We start from the raw sequence: 15,484 nt of genomic DNA on the forward strand, positions 1-15,484 counted from the left end.
ATGATCTTTCTTTGTACCTATATTAGTCAGGCTGTAAAATTTATTACATGTTGTATAGAGAGCCAAAAATAGTGTGTGTGTTTTCTTCAGACCTCTTTGTGACTCATTCAACAAACATGACTCTCTTCCAAGTGCAAGGCCCTGTATCTAGTGCTACAGCAGAAACAGCAGGAGATGGTGGCAGAACAATGAGAGCTACCATTTCTATGAGCATGTAACGTGCCTGTTTCTTTCAGAAGTTATGTTTAAGTCTCACGAAACTCTTCAACATAATTATAATGTTCACTCTCCTTCCAAGTACAAAAACTGAAGATTAGAAAAGTTCAGTAATATTCCAAAATCAAACAGCCTATACGTGGCAGAACCGGTATTTAAACTAATGTTTTGATGGTGCCACACCCATGCTATTTTGAATAAGCCACCTTCAAGGTATTCACAACCTAGAAGAGATTTTCTCTCTCATTTGCTCAACTTCTTTCTCTCTCTCTCTCTCTCACAAACACACACTCGTCTAATATAAGAGAGAGAATGTGATATATATAAATATCTAAAAGAGAGACAAATACTCACTTTTGAGTACCTAGATTCTGAGGGCTCTCTTGGATGCCTGGACATCTGTCAGCACTTCACACTGTAGTCTACACATTCAATGACATGCATGTACTGACAACTGTCCATGCACTCTGACTGCACATGCTAAGTACTAGAGAAACACACATACCTCAGATCTAGTCCTGCCTTCAAGGAGCTCCTAGTTTTGTGTAAGAGTTGACATGTCAGAAAAGTGTTATAATATTGGCTAGTTTTCCAGTTCTTTTGAAAATGTACCAGGTAGGAAAACAAAATGCCACATGCAACAGAATACAGAAGGCACAGTTATTCATTAAAATGCTATAAACTTGGGCTGAAAGAAAAGTGGGGCTTAAGTAATGCAATGAGGCTTATGTGAGGAGAACTACTGACCATTTTCTTTTCCTCTTTCCCTCTTCCAAAACATTCCTTTTAGGCTCTATCTCCCTCATAAGGTTCATATTTTGCATCCCCTAATATATATATATATATATATATATATATATATATATATATATATTTCTCAGAGCTTAAAGATGGCATCTGAATGAAGGGTTACAGAGAAATAATTAAAGCTGCACAGAGTTCCTGGATCTTTGGAGAGAGGTCACTGCACGGTGACCCAAATCATGGATGGTGATTATACTACAATCAGGTGACTCAACACAGCAAACTATTGACCTTCATGTTCTAAATTTAGTTCTAGCTGGGGGAATGTTCAATACTCTGTCAAATACTAAGAACAATCATATTTCATTTAAAACAAAATTAACTCAAGATATCTTATGATTTCAGGGATGTTAAAATGTGAAAATACGTACATCTTAGAACTGATAAAATAGGGTATGTATTAGTCAAGGTTCTCCAGAGAAACAGAAAATCCAACAGGATATGTATACGTCATATATCTATATCAATATCTATTTATCTATCTATCTATCATCTATTGAGAGATTTTAAATTGGCTCATACAATTGTAGAGGCTTAGAAGGTCCAAAATCTGAGTAGGATGGCAGACTGCAGACCCAGGGAAGAGTTACAAGAGTTACAGTCCAAGTTCAAGGGTGGTCTTCTGGCAGAATCCCCTCTCCTTCCAGGGAGGTCAGTCTTTTTCCTAACTGGAAAAAGGTCAGCCTTCAACTGATTGAATGAGGCCCACCACCACCCACATTATGAAGCGCAATCTGCTTTACTCGAAGTCTACTGAATTCAATGTTAATTTCATCTAAAAATTACCTTCACAGAAACATCTAGGCTAATATATGGGCCCTGTAGCCTAGCCAAGATGGCACACAAAACTGACCATGGCAGAGGGACATTAGGAAGCGTGGGAAGATTCTGTTCATTGTGGGAAACCTTAGCACTAGAACTCACCCTGTCACAGTGTGCAGACACAGGCAGAGCAGCGCTTGGCTCCACCTCACTAGGCTTTTTTGTGGGTTGCGGTTTACCCTTTCTGACCCACCCCGTAGAGCACACCTCTGGTGAGCTGTGAATGGAAGAGGCTCTGTCCTTTTCTCCACATTACTAATGTTTACATTTCTGTTTTCCTGACTTGATAGAGGCCAGACCCCCGGGGGTGGTGTGGGAGATGGAGAGAAAATCAAATGTGCTCCCAATATATGAAATACAGTACTTTTTCTAAGTTTACATTTAGTTCTTCTCGTTGGGACTTGTGTCAGTGGACAGATGGGGGTGGAGGAGGTGGGGGAGAGGGAGAAAATGTGGTCTCAACACTGCCTCCATTTGCCCCGTCAGACCACACTCCACCCCTACCCACCTGCCCTCTCCCACCACCAAGCTCCTGTCCAAGCTCCCCTGGACCCGCTGCTCTTATCCTCTCTAGAATAAGAGATAAGATAAGAATAAGAATAAGGCCCTCTCCCAGGGCCTGTCTCTGCCAGCAGTAATCCCCTGTTAAATATTACCTACGGTCAGTTTCTTCCCTCCACCCTCTTGCACAATCTTGGAACCACTGACTCACTCTTGCTTTATCTGAAGTATTTGCATTTGGGTTACAATCATGGACTTTGGAGCCATGGAATGCCCCCCTTCGCCACTTGTGTGACTCTAGCCTCCATTCCCTCACCTGTAAAATTGAGAAAATGATAGTACTTACGTCACAGGTGAGTTGGGAAAAGCAAATGAAAGCAGTGGACAGAACACTCTCAGGATAGTGCCTCGCAAGGCATGAGCCCCAGTGATCGTTCCCCATGAGATCACGATGCCTAGTATTTGCAAAAGGACTTGATACACAGAATACGAAGATAAAGCAGTATGATCCTTGCTTTTGCCCCGCTCCTGGGATAACTGGAGGGATACTATAATATGCTTCTCTTGATTTCCATCCATGTTAACCATCTTCAGATGGTTTATCCCAGCTCTGTGGGAGCAAGATAACTGGCCACGTGGTGAGGATTAGAAGAATGGGTAAAGTGATAATCCCGGTGACCTCTGGGCTTAATATGGCCCAAAGATAGGTTTTGTCTGGCCCAGCAGGGAATTTGGTTTTGTTTTTGGTTTTGGTGAACTAGTGTGCCTCTAGACGGGGACCACACCTCCATCCACTCCCTATTGTTTTATAGCCCTCATGTCACACGTTCACACGTGCTTACTTTTTGATCACCTCATTGTCCTTGAAGCTGTGATCCCTGCTATCCATTATAAGAAGACAGAAAACAGAGATTGGTGAAATGTTCCTCACTCTTAAAAACATCAAAGACACAGAAACAAACAGCATAGTGGAAAAAAAAAATCCTGTTTGGAAATGAGGTAAGAAGTGAAACTCTGATTCTCTGATTATCCTAAAGAAACATTCTCAAATGTGCATATATGTACCTAGTTGAAGGCACTGTGGGAAGTTCAAGGAAATCCAGGGTAAAAGTAATGGGAGCCCTCTGACAGCCCGAGTCAGAGTTTCATCTCACCCACGTTGAGGGTGTCCATCCAGGTGCTGCTGGGAGTCCCCAGGAGTGAATCCCACATGCTCAGGCACAGAACCTACCAGATGCACCACAGCTTTTGCCATTCCTACTCTCCTGCCCCAGTCCCCTTAAGCAAAAGCCCCTGGCTAGCAAAGCTGCATGGAATTGCCTCCCCAGGGTCTCCCCACAGCCTTTTCTAAACATGATGACGCCAATTGGCGCCAGCATCTCTGTGGGCACCAACGCGTGTGCAGGCATCGAGGCCACTCCAATCACCCTAGTGCTGCTATCTCATGCCAGGCACACGGCCTCCACCCGCACGCTTCCTCGGCTGCAGCCTGAGCTGGGCCACCACGGCACTCCCATCGTGCAGGCACCCAAGCTCCATCATGTTCCCTGCAGAACTGGAGCCATCACTCCCCACCAGCCACTCTTTTGTGTCATATGCTGTCACTAGGGTGTCACTAGCTTCAGTGCCTTACAGAATCCTGAGTGAAGAGAGCCCTTCCAGCTTTTCTCAGAATACCCCTGCTCTCTAGCACTCAGCGGTTTGTGTGTGGGGTTGGACCTAAGAGATGGATGCCATACGGGATTCCGAGCTGCCATGACCCTCGGACACCTGAAGCTTCGTTATTGGGTCAAAGCTCATTTGCGTGATTCTCTTTCCCTCCAGGATGAGCTCTTCTTTCAGAGGGCTACTCCTTGATTTAATTGGAGATCTTGTGGGTCCATCCCAGCAGACGTCCGAAGATAAGGGCACATGAGTATAAACAGAGTGTCCAGAAAAAATCAGATTTAAATTCTTTTGTGGGATGGAAAATCATTTAAAATAAGTTCTCCTTCCCCATGTCTTGAATAAGAGCTGTCTATTCTCCTTTGGGTGGACTCCTTGGTCTGGGAAGAACCACTTGAATGGCATCTTTTTGTTACATGGAGGTGTGAAGCACGTACTCACCCCTATTCTGGAAGAGAATATAATGGGACTTCTTGATTAGGAGGGCCTGTCTCTGGTTCTGTAGGTGGATGGAGTCCTCAAGCCCCTGCACGAAACCTAGGGCTCTATAGATCTTGGAGGTTATGGGGTCCACATTCTAAGAAAGTGCTTGCTACACAGAGGCTCATGGGATGGAAACACTTATTTTTTCTGCTTTTAAAATAATTTATTTCTTAGGTCTGTTTTAATTTCATGTCTCAGAACATACGTTATTTAACCCAGAGTTGCCGGACAGAGATGGTAAAAAGGGAGGAAACATTTAGGATACGAAACTGCCTCAATTCCATTAGAATTCGACCCTACCTTGTAAAGTCTTGCTCGGATAAGTTCCTATCATACTTCGTTAGTGCTTACAAAAAAACGTTTACTTCTGAATTTCCGACATTGTAAATAAAAATTTTTATAATTAAGTATGCATTCAAGTTGACACAGAAGATCTCAGTTCTTTCACTCTGTGATTCAAAGTTTTAAAAACACCTCCAAGGGACAGGTAGTAACCTTCACAGAGGTGAGATGGCAAGAAAAGACTAATGAGCTGCTCTGAAATTAAAGTCATCGAGAGGTACTCGAGAGACATTGGAAGAAAGAGATCCAAACTGGCTCCTTAGATGGCACCCCAGGGCATGGACTGTTGGCAGGGAGAACTGGTTCTGGAATGTTTGACTGGTACTAGGATCACCTCTAACCCACCTAGGAGTGCTATCAGGTGCTTTGGGGGAAGTGGCTGCCTCTGAACGATGGGATACAGCTGACAGTACTGTACATGTGACAGCCAGGTCAATTTTGAGTGTAAGCTTATCATTGGGGGAGGATGTGTTCTCCTTCCCCCTAGGAATTCTGTGTATTGGTGAAAAGTATCCACAGCAACGGTGGTGAGAAATTTCAGTGGAGTGCCTTGGTTTTGGCAGTGATGCTGCACTTCAGCAATGATAGAGTGGGATGGGGTACACTTCCCCCCAGTGACTCCAATCCACATGTGCCGACAGCTTCCATGAAAGGTGCCTACATTGTCCAGCTTAATAGGGAGGCAAGGGTAGCTTTCAATAGCTTTCCACTCAGTAACATAAAATAGTAAGCTGCTAGAGCAGCATTATTCACAATAGCCAAAAGGTGGAAACAGCCTAAATGTCCACTAACAGAGAAGTGGATAAACAAAATGTGTTATATACAGACAACAGAGTATTATTCAGCCCTAAAAAATGAATGAAATTCTGAAACATGCTACGACATGGATGAACCTTGAAGATATTATACTAAGTGAAATGATCCAGTCATGAAAGGATAAATATTGTATGATTCCATTTATATGAGGTACTTAGTCAAATTCACAGTGACAGAAAGTAGAATGATGGTTACCAGGGGTTGGAGGAAGGGGCAAGAGGAAATTATTATTTAATGGATATAGAGGTTCTGTCTGAAGTGATGAAAATTCTGGAAATGGATAGTGGTCACGGTTTCACAACAATGGGAATGTATTAATACTTAATGCCACTGTATCACATACTTAAAAATGGCTAAAATGGTCAACTTAATGTTGACTATATTTTACAACAATAAAAATAAATTTTAAAGAGTAAGGTGTTAGAGGTTGGGTTGGTGAATGACTGCATTTTTTGGTTCCTCTGATCGCCAGGGAGCCAGAAATCTATGCAATTTGAGTATTTAAGCAAATCTGACCTTATTTTCACTTACTAAGCTAGTGATGTCAGGAGAATTCTGAATTACATTAAAAAAATCTGATACATAAAATTATAAGCAGAACTGGGGCATCTTTTAACTTGAGAGATTTTAAAAGCCTTTAAAGTATTTGTTTTAAGTGGATTTGCATCCATTTACTTTGTTCAACTATCCTCGGACCCAGGTAAGTTCAAAATCTAAAGATAATACTAGAAAGTGATGGAGAAGCAGCTCTTCTGAAACTGTTTCGCCAATTCTACTGTGTGGAACTGTTTTTTTAGCACACTCAATCCACCTTCCACACCAGCCCCATTGCTCCATCCTCATACTGTACTGCGAATTCTAATCAGCTGGGGATTTTGTTAAAATGCAGCTTCTGCTTCAGCAGGACTGGGGAGGGCCTCAGACTCTGCATCTCTAACCAACTCCCAGATGGGAATTCCTGTCTGACAACCCTCTGAGCAGTGAGCCCCTCAGTCATGCTCCTACTGGGTTTATGTGTTTTTTTTTCTCCCACCAGAATGCAAGCGACCTGGAGGGCAGAAACTAGGACTCATAACTATGTATCTCTCTTAGCATCTAACATAATGCCTGTGCAAATATAGAAGCCCAAGTATACTGGTAACAATGATTAAACTCAAATTACAAAAAGTAAACTGCAAATACAGAAGGAAAAGGGGAAGAAAATATTTATTAGAAAATAAAAATGGAAAACCTATGAATAGTCTATGATATCCCAAGTGAATCAACTTTGCTAAGTAAAAGAAATGATTTTACAATGTTTGAATGCACAGATGATCTTAAGGAAATAATACAACACCCAGGAGAATATTTAGGGAAAAGCAGAGATGATGATTTTCTTATGAGTCTGACAAGTGACACCTCTTAAAGGAATTTCATCTTCCAAATTTCAAAGAGGCGTATTTCACTGCACACTAATGACTAAATGACTAAATTCATTTCTAAGGACTGTGTATGTGTAGGCATCATGTAATAATTTCACAATTTATTTAGCATACTGCTTTGTCCTTAAGGAACTACGAACAAATTCCCCGGCATTGCTGTCCTTCTTTAGCATAAATCTATAAAGTAGGCCTCAAGAAATAAATCACATCTTCGAGTATAAGAAAATAAGATAATACAGTAAAAAAAACAGTCATGCGTAGAGCTGATCCTTGTTGATGTATGAAATAAATATTTTGCCAAATAGTAACAAGGTTGCCAGTGAAAAATAATATGTTGAAATGGTTGTGAATTTTAAGTTTGTACAAATTCTGGTTTTTAAGTATAAAAGCACACGTCCCATCCTGTGGTCTTCCGGTGATGCTAGTTCTTCTGAGGTCACCACTTTTTCTTTTATTATTCAGTGGGCAGAGCTATTTCTCAACATGCGCCAGCCTACATTTGAACTGCTTCAAATTTCCCCGACACTGCCTTCTTCCATTTTCTGTAGTGCAGAAAATGAAGTATAACATTCATTTTTACTACAGAAGACGTCCTTCTGATAGACCTCTCTCCCTAGGCACCACTGACAAAGCGAAGCAAAGTCAAGGTCTTTATTTATCTCGCGGCTCCCATATGGAGGACGTTCAGTGTAAACCATCTACCCAAAGCCCATCTGATGAGCCGTCAGCCTCCTTCCTTGACAGGTTATTATTGGTCTATAAATTGGAGGCTATAAATCTGACAGCAGCATTCCAGCCTCTGAATTGAATGTATAATTTAATTTATAAACTCATGTTCTCCATTTCAAGAACTGTAATAAACCGAGTGTGTGCTGCTTTTCTAATGTGGATTTGCTTTTTGGTAAGTTTGAGAGTTGATGTGGCTTGCGTCTCTAACTCATATGAATTCTTAAACACTGGTTTCTTTAATCTACCAGTTCTTATCTCTTTCCTCTACTCTTTTTATTGAGAAAGGCTCTGAAGTTTCTTATTCCAAATTACATGAAACATTGATTAACCCCATAGATTTAGCTAAGTGCTTTTGTTATTACATATTTTTAAAAGACTCAGAGAGGCAGAAGGGCAGAAATTCTGTAATTAATCAGCATTGCCTGGCTCTGCTGCTACAGTGGCAGTGAATTGGTTCCCAGTAGGAGAGTTAATAGAAAAACATCTAATTTCAAAATGGCCTGGATGCATCAAAGGGATTAAGCTGTAATGCTTTTAATCCCTGTAACTCAAACAGAAAATTTTCCTGAGCAATGAATTGCATAATGTATTTGTGGGCCAGCAAATGATCAGAACGGAACATCAGTCAAACTCTACAGCCAACTCTGTAGCCCAGGATTTCACTGGGCACAGCTAGAGAGACAGCCCAGGGGATTTAGACACTTGTTTTTAAACTCGGGGGGTTGAGTGAAAGTAAAATGGGTACTGTTTTGGAAAGTTCCAGTCTCTGGAGCTCCCAAGCTGTCAGAGACCCTACTGATAAACCCTGAGTCAGGAATGGCAATTATGTGGCACATTGGCTGTACCTCCCCCAGTCCCAAGGCCCATGATGACAGACCATGCTTTTTCACCATCACATGTCCTGTCAAGAATGCCTCAGAGTTCCATTCTATTTGCCATCCCTTTTCCAGGTCTTTTCATTTCCATAATCAAATTTCTCAGTTTCCAAACATCTGCTAGAAGATGTCAAGTAGCATACAACTCAAAAAATATATATCTTTCTATACACTACCAGATGTAAAATAGATAGCTAGTGGGAAGCAGCCGCATCCCACAGGGAGATCAGCTCGGTGCTCTGTGACCACCTAGAGGGGTGGGATAGGGAGAGTGGGAGGGAGGGAGATGCAGGAGGGAGGGGATATGGGGATATATGTATACATATAGCTGATTCACTTTGTTATACAGCAGCAACTAACACACCATTGTAAAGCAATTATACTCCAATAAAGATGTTAAAAAATATATATATATATATTTCAAATAACCTGTGTTTATTTTATTTGGAGCCTTCTGGGTATTTTTTAATTAATTAATTTATTTATTTTTTGTGGTACGCGGGCCTCTCACTGTTGTGGCCTCTCCCGTTGCGGAGCACAGGCTCCGGACGCGCAGGCTCAGTGGCCATGGCTCACGGGCCCGGCCACTCAGCGGCATGTGGGATCCTCCCGGACCGGGGCACGAACCCGTGTCCCCTGCATCAGCAGGCGGACTCTCAACCACTGCGCCACCAGGGAAGCCCCTGGGTATTATTTTTTTAATGAAGCTTTTTACTTTGAGAAAATTTTAGATTCACATGCAACTGTGAGAAATAATACTTAAATATCCATGTACTCGTTTCCCGGTTTCTCCCAAGGGTAACATCTTGCAGAACTAGAGTACAGCATCACAACCAGGGTGTTGACAGTGATAAAGTCAAATACGGAATATGCCCATCACCGCAAGGATGTCTCCTGTCACCGTTGATAGCCACACCCACTTCTCACCTGTCCCCATCCTTCCTTTAACCGCTGGGAACTACAAATCTGTTCTCCATTTCTATAATTTTGTTGTTTCAAGAACATTATAGAAATGGCATCATGCAGTATGCAACTGTTTCTGACTGGCTTTTTCCACAGGGCGTAGTTCTCTGGAGAGTCACCCAAGCCGTTCTGTAGAGCAACAGTTTGTTTTATTGCTTCATGGTATGGATGTACCTCAGTTTGTTTAATCATTCACCTGTTGAAGGACTTCTGGGTTGTTTCGTGTTTGGAGTTTTCACAAACAAAGCTGCTATAAAAATATATGTATAGGTTTTTGTGTGAACATGCCTTTTTTCCCTGGGGAAAAGAAGATGTACCCAGAGTACAATTGTTGGGCCACATGGTAGCTGCGTGTTTAATTTTTTAAAGAAAACTCCAAAGTTTTGCAGAATGGTTGTAGGATTTTACATCCTCAGCAGCAATGAGAGAGATCCAGTTTCTCTGAATCCTCACCAGCATTTGATATTGTCACCATTTTTAATTTTAGCTATTCTCAGAGCTGTGAAGTGATATCTTATTGTGGTTTTAGTTTGTATTTTTCTAATGGCTGATGATGGTGACCATTTTTTCATGTACTTATTTGCTATCTCTATATTCTTTTTTTTTTTTGTGGTACGCGGGTCTCTCACTGTTGTGGCCTCTCCCGCTGCGGAGCACAGGCTCCGGACGCACAGGCTCAGCGGCCATGGCTCACGGGCCCAGCTGCTCCACGGTATGTGGGATCCTCCCGGACCGGGGCACGAACCCGTGTCCCCTGCATCGGCAGGCGGACTCTCAACCACTGCGCCACCAGGGAAGCCCCATCTCTATATTCTTGATAAAATATCTCTTCACGTCCTTTGCCTACTTTCTAATAGGACTGTTTGAGTTTTTGTGGCTGTGTTTTGGGGCTTTGTTACCCCTGGAAAGACCCAACTCTCCATGATGTGTCCTCTGACACCACCCCAACGGGGAGGGAGCCCTTCATTCCTCTAGCTGAGGGCGGCAGTCCACACTTCCCACATGGTCTCCATGGACACTGTATGGGCCGAATGGCTTATTACCACCAGGTGGGGATGAAAACTCCATTCCATATTTAGCCTTCTCTGACAACATCCTGGTGAGGGTGTTGAGGTGCCCTGTTACAGCTTCATGAGGGTGGAAGTCTAGGCTCCCACTGAGCCTTTGCTGGCGTGCGTAGGTGATGCTACAGGTTTTCTCTGATGTTTGGCTTGGATAGAGCACGTGTATAAATGTGTTCCCTCCCACCCTCCTTCCTTCCTTCCTTCCTTCCTTCCTTTCTTTCCTCCCTTTTATGACCCTTTGGCTAGGGAGAGAGCAAACTTTTGGGGGGCTTTTTAATCTGAACCCATTGGTATTTCGTTGTTTTCGACTTTTCCAGCTTTCGGTTTGGGATATAGGAAGCAAAAAGAAAATCCAGAGAACTCACTGCTGTGTTGTTTCTTGGGTCCTGATTTCCATAGCCAATCTGCCATCTTCTCTCCGCCTTTCAGAGTCTTCTTCTGCTTGTTTTATATATAACGTCCATGGTTTTTAGTTGTACATAGTAGGAGGAATGGAGAAAGACATGTCTACTCCATCTTCCCAGAAATGGATGTCCAGATCTATCTTTTTATTCATTAGGAAAGTTTAGAAAATATCCCAGTGTGTTTTATTGTAAGCAAATTATTTATTAGGCATAGACTATGAGAATGCTGAAAATGCCTAGAGGCCACAGACAACATCTGGAAATAATCCAGATATCAAAATTGCATTAAGAAAGTTACTGCTATGTTAGAAAACAGAAACATCTAGCTCCCCCTTAAAACGGAAGATGTACCATCACCCCTTGTATGCTGGTCAGTCTGCAAACTTGTTCACTGGTTTTGAGATGAATCCTAGATACCTATTGGATTTTTTCGGTCTGGTTTTTGCTGAGACCCACTGTGTATTCAAACACTGCAAACACTTTCTCTGGCTCATAGTCAATGAAGGTTTTAATAAAACTATTTACACGAAGTTGTCCATGACTTCATATGTTACTCTTCAGTAATGTTTGCATTTTAGAAGAGGGATACCACAGAAACGGCAGTCCTCAGCAAAAGAGTGGACTGTATACAATATCCTTTCCAACATCAGTATGTCATATTTTCTGAGAAGGGAGAAAAGACTTACCAGAATTCTCCAAATTGCAAGAAATTGGTAATCCCGTTATCACTTTACATTGAGACAAGCCCTATAGCGAAGTACATTTTTCCCACAGATGTGACGGTTCGTAAATATCCTTAGTTTCTGTATACATCCATGAGGACTTTCTATGTGAAAAGTATACGTGTAGGGGTGTGAGTACATTATATTCTGCTTGATCAAAACAATCTGGCTTATGGCACAAGAAGAGAGAGATTGGTCTTGTAGGGGATCATAGTGGCCAGGCTGTCCTGACTCTAAAGTGTTTCTTCTCCCTGTGGAAGCCCAGCACAGCCATTAAGAGTGTGGCTCTGGGTTCAGTGAGGCCTGGTCAATGCCTTTTACTGGGGGTATTGTTTCAATGACTTTCTAAACCCAAGTTTTCTGATCTCATAACATAGATATAATAATATTATCTATCTTGTATAAGACAATTCATGTAAAGTGCATTGCATACGTAGTTCCACATGGTACAGACTCAGTGAGGGTTAGGTATTAGGAGTTAAAATCTTTGAATTAATAAGGTAGCCTCCCCTTAACAGGCACAGATGTGTCACCCTGAGGACTTGGCATCAGTGTTGTACTGTCTTCCTGAAAAATTCTCTGCAAGAATGAGAGGCTAGGAAACTTAGGTGATGTCACAGAAGGCTGTGGTCACATGAGGGCCAAGTCCACCTGCCTGTGTACCTGTTACCTCTTAAGTTCTCTATAGGTTGGACTAGAATACACACACCCTTGATACCTTTGAAAACTCTGGAACTTCCATAGATAATATGTCTTGCATCTCTTTTCTGATCACACCGTCATCGTTTTAAGCCATTTCAAAACAAGAGATGTGTACTGAGCATTAATCAAAACACATTGGGGGGCCAGTGGAAAAGATGCCTGGATGGCAAGAATTTTCCTTGAGCTGGTAATTTTGTAAGCATGAGCCAATTTTCCAAAATGCTAGTTGTGTCTGGAAATAAAGTAGGTTTATTGCTTTAGCCACACCCTATGGTCACAGGAAAAGATGTGCCTACCTTTTACTGCCTCCATTGCCAAATCCTTGATATCAGATAAACTTCATCATGGCCTCACAGCAAACTGAGTTAATCTGGGCTTCAAAGGCAGCAGTGTGGCTGTTTCATTCGAATCTAGAATTGTGATAAAACCAAAAAAGAATTGAGCATGTGCAGAGCTCTGTAAGGCCTACGAGTGAAGGCTGACTTACAGCATTCCCCCTGGACCTTGGGTTAAAAGCGAGGAGTGAAGTGAGACCGATCTACGAGAAGCCCTCCAACCACACTTAGCCTGGCCTGAGTCTCTCAGAATTTATTAGGTGTCCAGGAATGCCACGGTTGCGCGCTTTGTAACTTTAGGTAGCTGAGCCCAGTGTAGCATATACTATTTAAAAGACACTGAAGAGGTGTTGAGTTGAATTTAATGTAGTTGAGTGAAATGGAAGAGAAACCAAGGTTTGAAAGCTCATTTTCTCTGGAAGAAGGAGGAACAGAGGGAATCAGCACTTTAGGGGGGATTATCCTTTGCCAAGAGGAAGGGAGCGGTACATAGTTGTCAGGATAACGTGTTACGGTAAAAAAGAGAGGCAGACCAGGAATTTATTCTTGTCATCACCCCAAGCCTGGACCACTTAGTTAGAGAATTAGCATGACTCCAGCAACGTGATCCTTTTACGCTTTTGAGGGGAGCAGCAAGACACAGGAGGCAGAGCTGTGGAAGGTGGAAACCAGCCTTCACCCCCTATATGGGCAACACCATGCTCATCGGTTACGCAGATTCTCATTTCATTTCCTCAACCCCTCTCAAGTCAAGCTTTGAAGTGCTGTGATACCCCATAGTACCCCAGCCCTAGAGAGTATCAACGTCTACTAGAATAATATGTTATTTTTCCAAAGAATATGCATTTGAACGGTGACCAAAGAAGTGGAGTAAAGGTGTGAGGCCACAAACTCTTACTGAGTAATGTCTCACCTATCTATCTATTTATATATCTATCTATCATCTATTTATGTAGAGAGAAGGAGAGAGAGAGACAGAGAGAGAGACAGAGAGAGAGAGAACTCAGGGTGCTGGAGTATCCTCACTCAGTGGGCCTTAATGCCATCTACCCACATTGGTGACCTTACCATCTTCCCCTGTGGGTACTGCCGGAAACTGGTATGTAATGAAAAACAATTGTGATACATTGTACTGACTTGAAGTAGATGTTGGTTACATGTACAGTGCTTAACTTTATCTTCCTTTATCATTCTGCCCACTTTTTTCCTTTTCCTCTTCCCATGCCCACAGTTATTTTTATGAGGCTGGTGCTGGCAAAGCCTACCTCCTTATGCTAGTCAAAGGTCAAAAAAAATTAGGGCTTTGTTTTCCCTTTTGTCCTCATGCAGACGCTCTTATTGGCATGGCAGCCAGGCACTTTGGTGAGTGTAAACTGTATGAGCATCTAGTAGAGATTATATTTATGGCAGTATATATTATTTTCAACTTTTCACAAGGCCATCAGCCCTGACATGACTAAGTTGGTTATTTGTATGTTGATAATCCTGAGGGCTCAGAGGGAGATCTCGATTAAGGTTCCAGGCTTACAAGCTCACCCTCCTGGACCTGGGGAGCCCTTCCTCCGGAGGGCCTTGGCCCCTCAGTCTTCACCTGTGTGGCTGCTAACACATTGCAGAGGGAGGTTCTGAGGCCTGGTGCATCTTTTCCAACACCTCTTCTCCTAGAATTACCTAAGTCAAGTCCTGCCAGTCTGGGTGGGTTCCCCTTCTGTTGGTTTCCTCCCCATCACCCTTTTTGTGTGGTATCAGTATCCTCCAGAGGATGAGAACTCGTTTGTCAGACCATGTTTTATTCTTCTTGGTCTCCCCAGCACCTATCATAGGCCTGGCTCACGCTAGATGCTTAATAAAATGAATGCATGAATGAATGAATGAGAGCAGGGATGCCATAAATTCCTTTTATGAACTATAAGATAATCTTTTATTTTAGACACGGCCATTAGCTCTATAAGGCAACCCTTTCATCTTAGAATTATTATAAAATTCCTAATTTGGAGGCATATTTGGCCGCCTTATAATCTGGACCATTTCCCACCTTGTTTTACTCTTTTGAAACAATAGAGACATGGAAGCCTCTCATATGCTAATGAAGTCACCTGACACAATTCACCTTTTTGCAGGCTAATCATTAACGTTTCCTCATAGAATGAGGTGTTCAGACCCTTTCTCAGCCCCAGTTCTCTTTTTCTAGAATTTCTCTGATTTAGCACCTTCTCTACTTAAAATGTGGCACTTAACCCTGAATACATTCCTTTGACCTAGCCTGATCAGTGACTTTGGTATTCTCATTTTCTGCATCTGTCTGCTGTCCTGCTGCCTACTGAGCTCAAGATACCCATAAAATGCAGCTGGAGGTCATCTCGGCCCCATGCACTTTCTTCCTTCTGTGATCACGCTTCTGTCCTGAATCCCTTCTTAACTTTCCCACTATGATAAGCTAGTTAGGAGGAAACTTGAGCATGCCCTTTTCTTGTCACTCTTAAAAACAGGTCTAGGGCTTCCCTGGTGGCACAGTGGTTAAGAAACCACCTGCCAGTGCAGGGGACACGGGTTTGAGGCCTGGTCCGGGAAGATCCCACATGCCGCGGAGCAACTAAGCCCGTGTGCCACAACTACTGAG

The 15,484-nt window shown here is 42.5% G+C and overlaps 1 long non-coding RNA gene across 1 annotated transcript in view; it reads right to left on the reverse strand.

The window, feature by feature from the left end:
- LOC117201427 (uncharacterized) overlaps nucleotides 1-15,484 on the reverse strand; it is a 294,394-nt gene that overhangs the window by 110,063 nt on the left and 168,847 nt on the right. The window contains exon 5 of the long non-coding RNA XR_004483441.2: nucleotides 12,826-12,939. This is a non-coding gene — a long non-coding RNA (uncharacterized LOC117201427). The remainder of the gene's footprint in view (nucleotides 1-12,825; nucleotides 12,940-15,484) is intronic.

Source organism: Orcinus orca, chromosome 12, assembly GCF_937001465.1.
Source record: "Orcinus orca chromosome 12, mOrcOrc1.1, whole genome shotgun sequence".
NCBI lineage: Eukaryota > Metazoa > Chordata > Mammalia > Artiodactyla > Delphinidae > Orcinus > Orcinus orca.